The sequence below is a fragment of the Microtus pennsylvanicus genome, chromosome X, assembly GCF_037038515.1.
Source record: "Microtus pennsylvanicus isolate mMicPen1 chromosome X, mMicPen1.hap1, whole genome shotgun sequence".
Taxonomy (NCBI): domain Eukaryota; kingdom Metazoa; phylum Chordata; class Mammalia; order Rodentia; family Cricetidae; genus Microtus; species Microtus pennsylvanicus.
Genome location: NC_134601.1, coordinates 25,593,328 through 25,606,560, shown reverse-complemented (window position 1 = coordinate 25,606,560; position 13,233 = coordinate 25,593,328). Strand labels below are relative to the sequence as shown.

At 38.4% G+C, this 13,233-nt stretch overlaps 1 pseudogene; it reads left to right on the top strand.

Moving 5' to 3' along the window:
* The first annotated feature begins 948 nt into the window (after window positions 1-948).
* On the top strand, window positions 949-1,521 carry LOC142840280 (large ribosomal subunit protein uL10-like; annotated as a pseudogene).
* Window positions 1,522-13,233: the final 11,712 nt, after the last annotated feature.

Below are 13,233 nucleotides of genomic sequence, written 5' to 3'. Positions count from 1 at the left end.
TGTTTCTTATTTAATCAAACTATGATTAGTCAATTTTGGCAAATATTTTAAATAATTAACTTTGTTCTTTTCTCCTCTGCTTACCCATTGCCCAATTTTCTTTCAAAAAAATCTGAATATTATTACCTTCTTTCAGGAAACTTTGAGTTTATATTTTTTTCTTTATTTCTAGTTCTTACATACAGAATAAGGCTTTAATTTTATATTGTCACATTTGTGTTGACATAAATCTCCACAAGGCTCAATAGACTCAATACATCTTCAGCATGTTCTATAAGTTTTGATCCATTGTAAATTCAGTTTCATTTTTAAGAAATTCTTAAATTTCTCACAGATTTCCTTCTCACTACACTTGTTGTCACAAATATATTAATCACCTTCCATGTATACAAATTTGTTGTAACTTTCTAATTTATATATTATGTTAAAAAGATGCCTTGTGTTATAACAAGTTATTAAAGCTTTCTGTGGTCTATATAAGAAAATATTTCCTGGTTAATAAAAAATGTATATTTAAGTAGTTTTTAGTTTTTAAATTGTTTATACAATATTTTGTTCATATTGTCTTCTCTACCCAACTCCTCCTTAGCCATGCAACTTCATGTTCTTTTTCTTAGGCAAACTAACATTAAGCAAACCAACAAAGTGCACCACGCACAACACAACACAACAACACAGCCAAACTAAACACAATCGTACTTGCACAGACCCTCTAAAGCATGACATGTAGTCTATTTTGTGTTGGCCAAGTACTCCTGAGCATGCGTTCTGCCTAGACTAGAGTGTGGTCAGTTCAACGAAGAAAACTGATTTCCTCTTTCCTGGTTACTGTCAGTTGCAAATACCTTATTTGTTTGCAGTCACACTTTCTGGAATGTTCTGTAAATGTCCTTTAGTTCTGTTTGGTTTACAATGCTCATCTTTTATATTTCTTAATTGATCTTTCCATTTGCCGTTTTCCCATGTAAGGTCACTGTGTGAGTGCAAAACACTGGCCTGGGGAATAAGAAGACTTCTTTCTTGGAGGCTTTAAACATCACCACTAAAATTTCCATGGGTATCAATGAAATTCTGAGTGATGTGCAGCTGAAAAAACTGAGGACATGGTGGAAGCCACAGAGCAACACTGCTCAACACAGTGAACATCTCCCCTATCTGCTTTGGACTGATCATCCAGCAGATGTTTGATAATGGTGGCATTTACAACCTGGAAGTGCTTGACATCACAGAACTGACTCTGCAGTTCCTGGAGGGTGTCTGAAATGTTACTATTGTTTTTCTGCAGACTGGTTGGGCGATTGTTGCCTCAGTATCATACTCTATGATCAATGGATACAGATAAGTCTTGGCTTTTCTGTTGAGACTGAGTATACCTACCTACATGCTGAAAAGATTAAGACCTTCTTAGGTGATCCACTTGATCTTAAGGCTATTCCTTCTCCTCCTCCTGTTGCTGCTGCTGCTGCTGCTGAAACCCCACCCAAGGCTGAAGCAAAGGAAGCATTGGCAGAATTGGATTAGAATATGGGATTTGGTTTTTGATTAATTCTTTCAAAGCAACCAACTCAGCCAAATTAATTTGAGAAACATGGAAATAGAGGCTTCTCTATCTTTTAAAGCTATTTCCATCTATTCTCATTCCAAAGAATCCAAAGAGGGATGCACTATTCATTTTTGTTTGTACCAAAACAATACCAGAAACATGAGTTCTCAAAGGCAGAGTCAAACTAGGAAAATTAATGTTGGCCAATTTGTACTGTTTCCTATCAGTCTTAGAATATTTTCCTTACTTTGTCTCTTGTTAACTTCCTTTGTGTTTGTTTGACTTGGTGTTGTATTATATGATGATTTATTTCTAACTTTTAAAAAATATATTATATGGATTGTTTTTCTGATTGCCAGGAAAATCACATATAGCATCATAGAAATTATTGTAATCTATTTTAAGAGGATTCAGTTCAATCCATACATAGAACTCTTTGAATTCTGGGCTTTTATTTCTAATATTGGTGTCATGAATTCCATCTTTATATATTTAAACCATTTATGTATTTTAATAATTATTTTTTATGAATTTATTTTAAGTAATATGGAGAGTGGAGTTATAAATGAGTGGTATGATACTATTAGTTTCCATATGTATAAAAATATATTTAACTTTATTCTAAGCCTTTATATTTTTATAGGCTTTGAGTCACTATGTTGTGCTCCTTAAAATAGACTTGAAATATTCCTTTTAGTTTTCTTCTAAGATTGTCTAGTGGTAGTTAACTCGATTATTCTTATTACTACTAACATTTTATTCTTTGTTTTCGAAGAGAAGTTTTGCATGATGTACAATATCAAGTGAGAATTTTTCTTGATATTTTTTATATTAATCTAAATTACTTTTGACTTCCAAAGTTTCTACTGATAGATTTTTTGATACTATAAACATGAATTCCAAACGTTGAGGGATTGATCTTGGGGCATATTGATTTAAAAGCAAGTCCTTTTTACCCTCTGAGCCATCTTTATACCTCTATATTCTTGAGATTAAAAACAGACAATATAAATAGACAAAACAAATTCCCTGTGAATCTCAAAGATATATTAGAAATTCATAAGTAAATTTTGTTTTTCTGTATTGGCTTAATAGAAGAAATTTGGAACTCAAGTGTTATGTTCCCCTGCATGAGACAGAGTGCTGAGCCAAAAAAGTAAATAGAACATGAAATGTTTTTTGAAAGAAAAATGTTTTTTAACTGATATTCCCTTGGATACCATAGCAATCCAAAAACTATTTTCTGAAATTTATTTTATTCTGTCCCTATGGAAGAAAAATGTAAGAATTATGAACAAGAGTTTTCTAGTTTGACATTTATCTAGTGTAACTTCTACAATATTATCTTAATGTAATTTTACCTATATTAATATTGTTTTTACTCTAAAATCAATCTTTACTGGTATTATAAAGTTCTTCAATGGCTTTAGTAATTTTACTTCCAAAATTTTGAATATCATGAATTTCAGAATGTGATCTTCTTTATAAATGATATCTATTCAGCTATAACCAGTCTAATATACTTTTTAAAAGAATATTGAATTTAGAATCATCCAAAGTCTAAGGACCAATGTATTTATAAGAAAATCATTGATTGACCTAGGCCAGAGTGGGCCTGAGAAAGCAAGCTCCACAGGAGTGGGGCCGATCCAGTCCAGGGACATTGGGGAAACAGGACTGAGCCAGCGACCAGGGCCAAAGTAGTCCTGAGACAGTGAACTCCATGGGAACAGGTACAGGGGAACAACCACTGTGTGAGTGAGCCAGAGCCAGAGGCCGCTGATGGTATGGATGTAAATCTGGGACCTTAAAGGGAGTAGACCTAAGTCAGGAACCCTGTGGGTCTGGGCATGGGTCTAGTACCTCCAAAGGAACTAGGCCTAAGCCAGGACCTCCGCAGGTCAGGGCATGAATCTGGGATCACTGAGGGAGTAGGCAGGAACCAGAGATCTCTACATGTCCAGGTGGGAGCCTGGGATTACAGAGGGAGTAGGCCTAAGCCAGGACCTCTGTGGGTCTAGGCATGGATCTAGGAGGTCAAAGGGAATAGGTAGGAACCAGAAAGCTCTGCAGATCCTTTGTAGGTCTGGGTATACCTGAGCCTAGGAATTCTGAAGGAGAAGACCAGAGCCAGAGACCTTCTCAGGATCAACTTCAGTCAGGGACCTCTCTGCAGGAGCAGATCCAGACCAGGATTTAAAGAAACAGATCAAAGCTAGTGACCTAGGTGAAAGTAGGCCTGAGGCTTCAAACTCCACCTTGGGCTGGAGAGGGCCTGAGGCAACAACATCCACAGGACAGAGACTGAACCAGATACCCAGGCCAGAGTGGTTCTGGGAAAGCCATCTCCATGGTAGTGGGTGCAGATCCAGTTCAGGGACATTGAGGGACCAGGATTGAGCCAATGACCTGGGCTAGAGAAGACCTGAGACAATGAACTCTATAGGAACAGGTACAGGGGAGCAACAGCTGATAGAGTGAACCAAAGACAAAGACCGCAGAGGGTCTGGATGTGAATCTGGGACCTTCAAGTAAGTAGACCTAAGCCAGGAACCCTGTGGGTCTGCGCATGAGTCTAGGACCTCTGAGAAACTAGGCCTGAGCCAGGACCTCTGCATGTCTGGGCACGAATCTAAGACCTCCGAAGGAGTAGGTAGGAACCTGAGCTCTCTGTCTGTCCAAGCATGAGTCTGGGACCTCAGAGGGAGTAGGCCTGAGCCAGGACCACTGTGGGTCCAGGCATTGGTCTGGGACATCAAAGGGAATAGGCAGGAACCAGAAACCTCTGTGTGTCAAGCATGAGTCTGGGAACTCTGAGGAAAGCCAGAGCCAGGTTCTCTGTTGGGCTGGACAGAACTAAAGCTGAGAACTCCAAGGGAGTAAACCAGAGCCAGAGTACTTTGCAAAACAATCACAAGCAGGGACCTCTGCAGGAATGGATCCAGACCAGGGACTCTTACAGAAACAGGTCTGAGATGACAACCTAGGCTAGAGCAGGCCTGAGAGAGCAAATTTCCAGGGAGTGGAACAAATCGCAGGAGTGTTCAGTGACCTCCAGGAACAGAGTAACAAAAAGGGTAACTAGAACCGTGGCACTAACCATACCACAAGGAACAACCATCTGAGCTTGGATTCATTGGCACCTAGAAGATTAATCAAAAGAATCACTGACAGCCCCAACTGTTGAAATAAGAGTGGCGGGGCTGCATTGCCAGCACCCCGGCCGCCTGCTTGGCTAGCTTATGCCCGAAATAACAACACACAAACTGTATTCATTTAAACACTGCTTGGCCCATTTCTATCTAGGCTCTTCTAGGCTAACTCTCACACCTGGACTAGCCCATTTCTTATCATCTGTGTAGCACAGTCTTACCGGGAAGATTCTAGCCTAAGTCCATCCTGGGTCGGAGCTTCATAGCGTGTGTCTGCCCGGGAGCGAGGCATGGTGTCTCTCTGAAGGCAACTGCTCCCGAGAGGAGAACTGTCGAGTCTGAGTTCACTTCCTCTTCCTCCCAGCATTCTGTTCTGTTTACTCCACCTACCTATGTTCTAACCAATAAAATGGGCCAAGGCAGTTCCTTTATTAGCCTTCCTCCATCACCCAACCACACCTACTAGAGGAAAAGATGAGTAGAAAAGGTAAGAACACACACAATACCACAAAGAGCAGTATGACACCAGTAAAATCTAAACAGCAAGACTTGAACAACCAAATATAGATGAAGTAGAAGAAAATGACTTAAAAATAACTTCCGGAGAATATTTGAAACTCTTACAGAAGAAATGAGAAATTCCCTCAAAGAAATGGAAAAAAAGGGCAAACAAAAAATTGGAAGACATCAGAAAATCCCTTAAAGAAAACCAAGAAAAAGCAATCAAATATATGAAAGAAACTATTTAAGAGTTGAAAACTGAAATAGAGACAATAAAGAGAACACAAGCCAAGGGAATTATAGAAACTGAAATCATGAGAAAATGATCAAGAACCACAAATGCAAACATAAACAGCAGAATCCAAGAGACGGAAAAGAGAATCTCAAGTGCTGAAGATACAATAGAGGAAATAGACTCATCAGACAAAGAAAACATTAAATCTAACAAAAGCTTAACCCAAAATATCTATGAAATATGGGATACCATGAAAAGGCCAAACCTAAGGTATATATAGGTATAGAAGAAGGAGAAGTTCACTGAAAAGCACAGAAAAGATATTTATCAAAATCATAGAAGAAACCTTTCCCAACCTAAAAAAAGATATGCCTATGAAGATACAAGAAGATTACAGAACACCAAGTAGACTAGAACAAAAAAAAATTCCCTTCTCCACATAATAATAATAAAAACACTAAACATACAGAGTAAAGTGAGAATATTAAGAGCTGCACAGGAAAAAGGCCAAGTAACATATAAAGGCAGACCTATCAGAATTACACCCGACTTTTCATTGGAGACAGTGAAATCCAGAAGGTCATGGTCAAGCGTTATGCAGACATTAAGAGACTGTGGATGCCAGCCCAGACTACTATGCCCAGCAAAACTTTAAATCACCATAGAAAGACAAAACAAGATATTCCATGACAAAACCAGATTTAACCAGTACCTGGACACAAACTCAGCCCAACACAAAATACTAGAAGAAAAACTCCAACACAAGGAAGTTGGCTACATCAACAAAAACATAGACAATTGATGGTATCATATTAGCAAATCCCAAAGAAGGGAAAATGGCACTAATTATCATCACCAACAATGAAAACTAAACTAACAGGAGATAGCAATCACTGGTCATTAATATCCCTTAATGTAAATGGACTCAACTCACCTACAAAAAGACACAGGTTAACATATTGGATACAAAAACAGAATCCATCCTTCTTCTGCATACAAGAAAGACACCTCAACCTCAAAGACAGATATTCTCTCAGAGTAAAGTGTTGGGAAAATATTCCAATCAAATAGACCTAAAAAATAAATGGGCATAGCTATCCTAATATCTAACAAAATAGACTTCAAACTAAAATCAATCAAAAGAGACAAAGAAGGATATTCTATATTAGTCACAGGAAAAATCCATCAAGTGGAAATCTCAATACTGCACATCTAGGCCCCAAATACACGGGCACCCTCATCTGTAAAAGAAACACTTCTAAAACTTAAATCATACACTAAACCCCACACTAATAATGGGAGACTTCAACACTTGCCCTCACCAATGGACATGTCCGTCAGACAAAAAATGAACAGAGAAATAAGGGAACTAACAGATGTTATGACTCAAATGGACTTAACACACATCTATAGAATATTCCAGCCAAACATAAAAGAATATACCTTGTTCTCAGCACCTCATGGAACCTTCTCAAAAATTGACAACATACTTGGTAACAAAACAAACCAAAACAAATACAAAAAAAAATTGGAATAACCCCATGTATCTTATTAGATCACCATGGTTTAAAAACTAGACATTAACAGCAATACTAATTACACAAAGCCCACAAGCACATAGAAATTAAACAGTGCTCAGTGAATCATCAATGGGCCAAGGAAGAAATAAAGGGAGAAATTAAAGGCTTCCTAAAATTCAATGAAAATGACCACACAACATACCCAAATTTATGGGACACAATGAAAGCAGTGTTAATGGGAAAGTTCATTATACTAAATGCCTACATGAAGAAGCTGGGTCTGGGTTACTACACTCAAAATGATGCTTTCTAGCTCCAACCATTTACCTGCAAATTCAAAATGTTGTTATGTTTTTCTATTGTGTAGTACTTCATTGTGTAAATGTATCACATTTTCTTTATCATTTTTTCAATTGAGGGGCATTTAGATTGTTTCCAGGTCCTTGCTATGACATCCAATGCTGCTATGAACATAGTTGAGCACATGTCCTCGTGGCACAATTTAGTATCCTTTGGATATATACCCCAAAGCAGTATTACTGGGTCTTGAGGAAGGATGCTTTCTAATTTTCTTAAAAATCACCACCCTGCCATCCAAAGGGGTTGTACCAGCTTGCATGCCCACCAGCAATGCATAAGTGTTCCCTTTACCCCACAACCTCTGTAAAATAATTTGTCATCAGTGTTTTTGATCTTGGCCATTGGATTATCACATATATTCATCCATAAGTGGATTTTAAACATAAAGCAAAGAAAATAAGCTCACAAATTACAATCCCAGGGAACTTAGACAACAATGAGGACACTAAGAGAGACATATGTAGATCTAATCTACATGGGAAGTAGAAAAAGACAAGATCTTCTGAGTATAAGACTGTATAAGCTGTGTCTGGTTATTCCTCACACCTCTGTACCAGTCCAGTTAGGGAAAATAGTTTTCTATGTCGGGACCGATGGGCCCTGACATATTGAGAGCATGGGGACCTTGAGGGAGGGTTGAAGGGGAGGGGAGAGTCTGGGAGGGAAACAGAGAAAAATGTAGAACTCAATAAAAATCAATAAAAGAAAGAAGGTAGAAAAATCACACACTAGTGAATTAACAGAACATTTGAAAACATTAGAACATCCAGACTGGCTAGGATGTTCACCTTCCTAGATATGGATGGAGGGGGGAGGACCTAGGACGTACCACAGGGCAGGGAACCCTGACAGCTCTTTGGACTGGAAAGGGAGGGGGAGAGGAGTGGGGGGAAGGGGAGAGGGGTGGGAGGAGAGGGAGAAGAGTGGGAGGAGGGGGAGAAGAGTGGGAGGAGGGGGAGGGAAATGGGAGGCTGGTGGGAGGAGGTGGAAATTTGTTTTTTTTTCTTTTCTTTATCCTACTTTTATCAATAAAAAAAAAATCAAAAAAAAAAAAAAGAAAACATTAGAACAAAAAGAAGCAAACTCACCCAAGAGAACTAGATGGCAGGAAATAATCAAATTGAGTGCTAAAATAAGCAAAATAGAAGCAAAGAAAACAACACAAAGAATCAATGAGACAAAAAGTTGGTTCTTTGAGAAAATCAACAAAATAGACAAATCTTTATCCAAACTAACCAAAAGTCAAAGAGAGAATATCCAAATTAACAAAATCAGAAATGAAAAGGGGGACATAACAACAGACACAGAATAAATACAGAGATCATCAGGTCATATTTTGAAAATTGGTATGGACTCAACTAACAAAGAGAATTACAGATCAATCTCACTCATGAACATTGATGCAAAAATACTCAATGAAATACTGGCAAATCTAATCCAAGAACACATCAGAGCCATCATCCACCATGATCAAGTTGGCGTCATCCCAGAGACACAGGGATAGTCCAACATATGAAAAGCTGTCAATATAATCCACCATATAAGCAAGCTGAAAAATAAAAACCACATGATCACCTCATTAGATGCTGAAAAAGATTTTGACAAAAAACACATCCCTTCATGAGAAAGGTCTTGAAAAGAGCAGGGAAACAAGGAACTTACCTATAATAAATGGAATATACAGCAAGCCAACATCAAACTAAATGGAGAGAAACTCCCAGAGATCCCACTCAAATAAGGAACAAGACAAGGTTGTCTACTCCATATCTATACAATATAGTTCTTGAGGTCCTAACTAGAGCAATAAGACACTAAAATGGGATCAAGTGGATACAAATCAGAAAAGACGAACTCCAACTCTCACTATTTGCTGATAATATGATAGTTTACATAAGCAACCCCAAAAATTCTATCAAGGAACCTCTACAACTCATAAACACTTTAAGTAATGTAGCAGGATACAAGATTAACTCAAAAACATCAGTAGCCCTTCTGTACACAGATGATAAAAGGGCTCGGAAAGAAATCAGAAACACATCACCCTTCACAATAGGTACAAATAGCATAAAATTGTTAGGAATATTTTCTAACACAAGCTCTCTGCTGACGCAAAAATTCCAATCAAGCCAAATAACAACAAGCCAAATTAAAGAATATCCAGTTTTAGTGGGATTCCTGTGCTCTCAGTTGGCTCTTAGGGGAACTGGGAAGCTGCAAAAGTGACCAAGGGGTGCAGGGTGTTGAGGAGAGAGAAAAGGCCATGAGGGACTTTCCGGGGAAATAGTTTAAATAGACTGGGGGAGTTGTCAAGCTTTTGTCTGGTTGTCTTGACCCTCCTCTGGGTTAGGATCAAGGTTTTGGCAGGCACAGGAATGGGGCCTCCAAAGATGGAGGCCAGAGACCAGGACTTACAAAAATATCTCATAGTAACTCTAACCCAACAAGTGGAAGACATATTTGACAAGAACTTTACATCTCTGAAGAACAAATTTGAAGAGACCCTAGAAAGTGGAAAAATCTCCCACGCTCTTGGGTAGGTAGAATTAACATAATAAAAATGGCAATCTAACCATAAGCAATATACAGATTTAATGCAATGCCCACCAAATACCCAGGAAAAATTCTACACAGACCTTGAAAGAATGGTATTCAACTTAACATGGAAAAGCAAAAAACATAGGATAGCCAAAACAATCCTGTACAACAAAAGAACTTCTGGAGGCATCACATTTCCTGACTTCAAACTCTACTACAGAGTTATAGCACTGAAAACAGCCTGGTATTTGCATAAAAACAGACAGGAGTACCAATGGAATTGAATCAAAGACCCGGATATTAATCCACACAGGCTCGAACACCTGATTGTTGACAAAGAAGCAAAAAATATCAAATGGAAAAAAGAAAACATCTTCAACAAATGGTGCTGGTATAACTGAATATCAGCATGTAGAAGAATGAAATAGACCCATATCTATCACCATGCACAAAACTCAAGTCAAAATGGATCAACGACCTAAACATAAAGCCAGCCACACTGAACCTAATAGAATAGAAAGTGGGAAGTACACTTGAACACATTGGCACACGAGACCACTTCCTAAGTATAACCCCAGTAGCACAGACACTGAGAGAAACAATTAATATATGGGACCTCCTGAAACTGAAAAGCTTCTGTAAAGCAAAGAATACAGTCAACAAGTCAAAACAACAGCCTACAGAATGGGAAAAGATCTTCACTAACCCCACATCAGACAGAGGTCTGATTCCCAATATAGACAAAGAACTGAAGAAATTGGTCATCAAAAGAACAAATAATCCAATTAAAAAATGAGTACAGACCTAAACAGAGAACTCTCAACAGAGAAATCTAAAATGGCTGAAAGACACTTAAGAAAATGTTCAACATCCTTAGTCATCAGAAAAATGCAAATCAAAATAACTCTAAGATTCCATCTTACACCTATAATAATGGCCAAGATCAAAAACACTGATGACAACTTATGCTGGAGAGGTTGTGGGGAAAAGGGAATATTTATGCATTGCTGGTGGGAATGCAAACTTGTAGAGTACCTTTGGATGTCAGTGTGGTGATTTCTCAGAAAATTAGGAAACAATTCTCAAGACCGAGTAATGCTACTTTTGGGTATATATCCAAAAAATGCTCAATCATGCCACAAGGGCATGTGCTCAAATATGTTCATAGCAGCATTGTTTGTCATAGCCAGAACCTGGAAACAACCTAAATGCCCCTTGATCAAAGAATGGATAAGGAAAAAGTGGTACATTTACACAATAGAGTATTGCACAGCAGAAAAAAGTAGTGATATCTTGAATTTTGTAGGAAAATGGGTAGAATTAGAAAATATAATTTTGAGTGATATAACCCAAGCACAGAAAAGCAATTATCACATGTACTCACTCATACGTTGTTTTTAAACATAAAGCAAAGAAAACCAGATCACAAGTCACAATCCCAGAGAACCTGGACAACAATGAGGACCCTAAGAGAGACATCCATGAATCTAATCTTCATGGGGATTAGAAAAAAATCTTTTGAGTAAATTTGGAGCATGGGGACCTTGGGAGAGGGTTGAAGAGGAGGTGAGAGGCAGGGCAGGAAGCAGAGAAAAATGTATAGCTCAATAAAAATCAATAAAATAAATAAAGAAAAAATAATATCATTGATAATTTCACCTTTGTTAAAAGCCTTCCACACCATCAGAGGTCAGGCTAGCTACCTGAAAACCAACTAAGACAACACCTTAGCCACCCCTTGCCCTTTCTGTGCCTACCCTGCTTAACTCCAAGTGCTCCTCCTTTCCTTGTCACACATCTAACAGAAGCCTTCTATTCCATCAGAGGCCATGCCAGTATCCTGAAGCAAAAAGGTAAGATGGTAGCCCACCATGCCAGTTTCTGTCCAACCACCCTCCTCTCCTTGCCACTATAACCTAGTCCACACCTCTGAAGGAATACTCCTATTCCACCAGAATCCACCAGCATCCAAAAACATAGGTAAGAATGCCACCCACCTCACCCTTCCTCACCCAACTACAGCTGCCCTTCCTCTCCTCATCACTGTGTTTCAGCCCACACATTAGGCAGGAGACTTCTTTCTACATCATCAGAGGTCAGTCCAGAATCTTGAAGCCCAGAAGTCAGACCAGCATCCTGAAACCCTGAGACCAGGTCTACTGCCCCCAAATCAGGAAGAAGCATTCTACTGCACAAAAGTAAGAGCAGGATACTGAACCCCATAGGACACTAGCTAGATCAGAGACCATGCACATAGCCAAAACTCTAGTCCCAAACTTGGACAACAACACTCTGATGGACCAGAGGCCATCCAGCCCATCAGAAATCCAGCTTCCAACATGAGTCCTTCTACTCAAAGACATGTCATATCACCTATAAGATCAGAGAATAAACATAAACCAAAGAAGAAAATATTCATCCAATAAAGATAAATTAAAAAAATTGACACCTAGGGTTAAAATCACCCTATATACAGATGCCTAAACATAAGAGGAAGAACACAGACAACAGCCAGGGCAATATGTCACCAACAGAGCTCAGTCATCCCAATACAGTAAGCCCTGAATATTCCAACACATATGAAGCATAAATGAATGGCCTTAAAATGAACTTTATCATGATCATAAAGGTCCTTAAAGAGGAAATGAACAAATCCTTTAAAGAAATTGAGGAAAAGACATTCACAAATTGGAGGATATCAATAAATCTCTTAAAGAATTTTAAGAAAACCAATAAATAATTAACAGTTGAGAGATACAAATAAAAATGTTCAGAACCTGAAAATGGAAATAGAAGCAATAATAAGAACCCTGCAAAGTGAGAGGGAATTCTGGAAATGAAAAATCAATATAAGTGAACAGAATTTCTTGAGAAACCGCCACACTGATTTTCAAAGTGGTTGCACAAGTTTGCATTCCCACCAGCAATGGATACTGTTTCCTCCACAACCTCTCCAGCAAAGGCTATCATTGGTGTTTTTGATTTTAGCCATTCTGACAGGTGTAAGATGATATCTTAAAGTTGTTTTGATTTGCATTTCCCTGATTGCTAAGGAAATTGAGCACGACCTTAAGTGTCTTTTGGCCATTTGAACTTCTTCTGTCGAGAATTCTCTGTTCAGTTCAGTGCCCCATTTTTTAATTGGGTTAATTAGCATTTTATAGTCTAGTTTCTTGAGTTCTTTGTATATTTTGAAGATCAGACCTTTGTCTGTTGTGGGGTTGGTGAAGATCTTCTCCCAGTCAGTAGGTTGCCTTTTTCTCTTAGTGACAGTGTCCTTTGCTTTACAGAAGCTTCTCAGTTTTAGTAGGTCCCATTTATTCAATGTTGCCCTTAATGTCTGTGCTGCTGGTGTTATACATAGGAAGCGATCTCCTGTGCCCATCC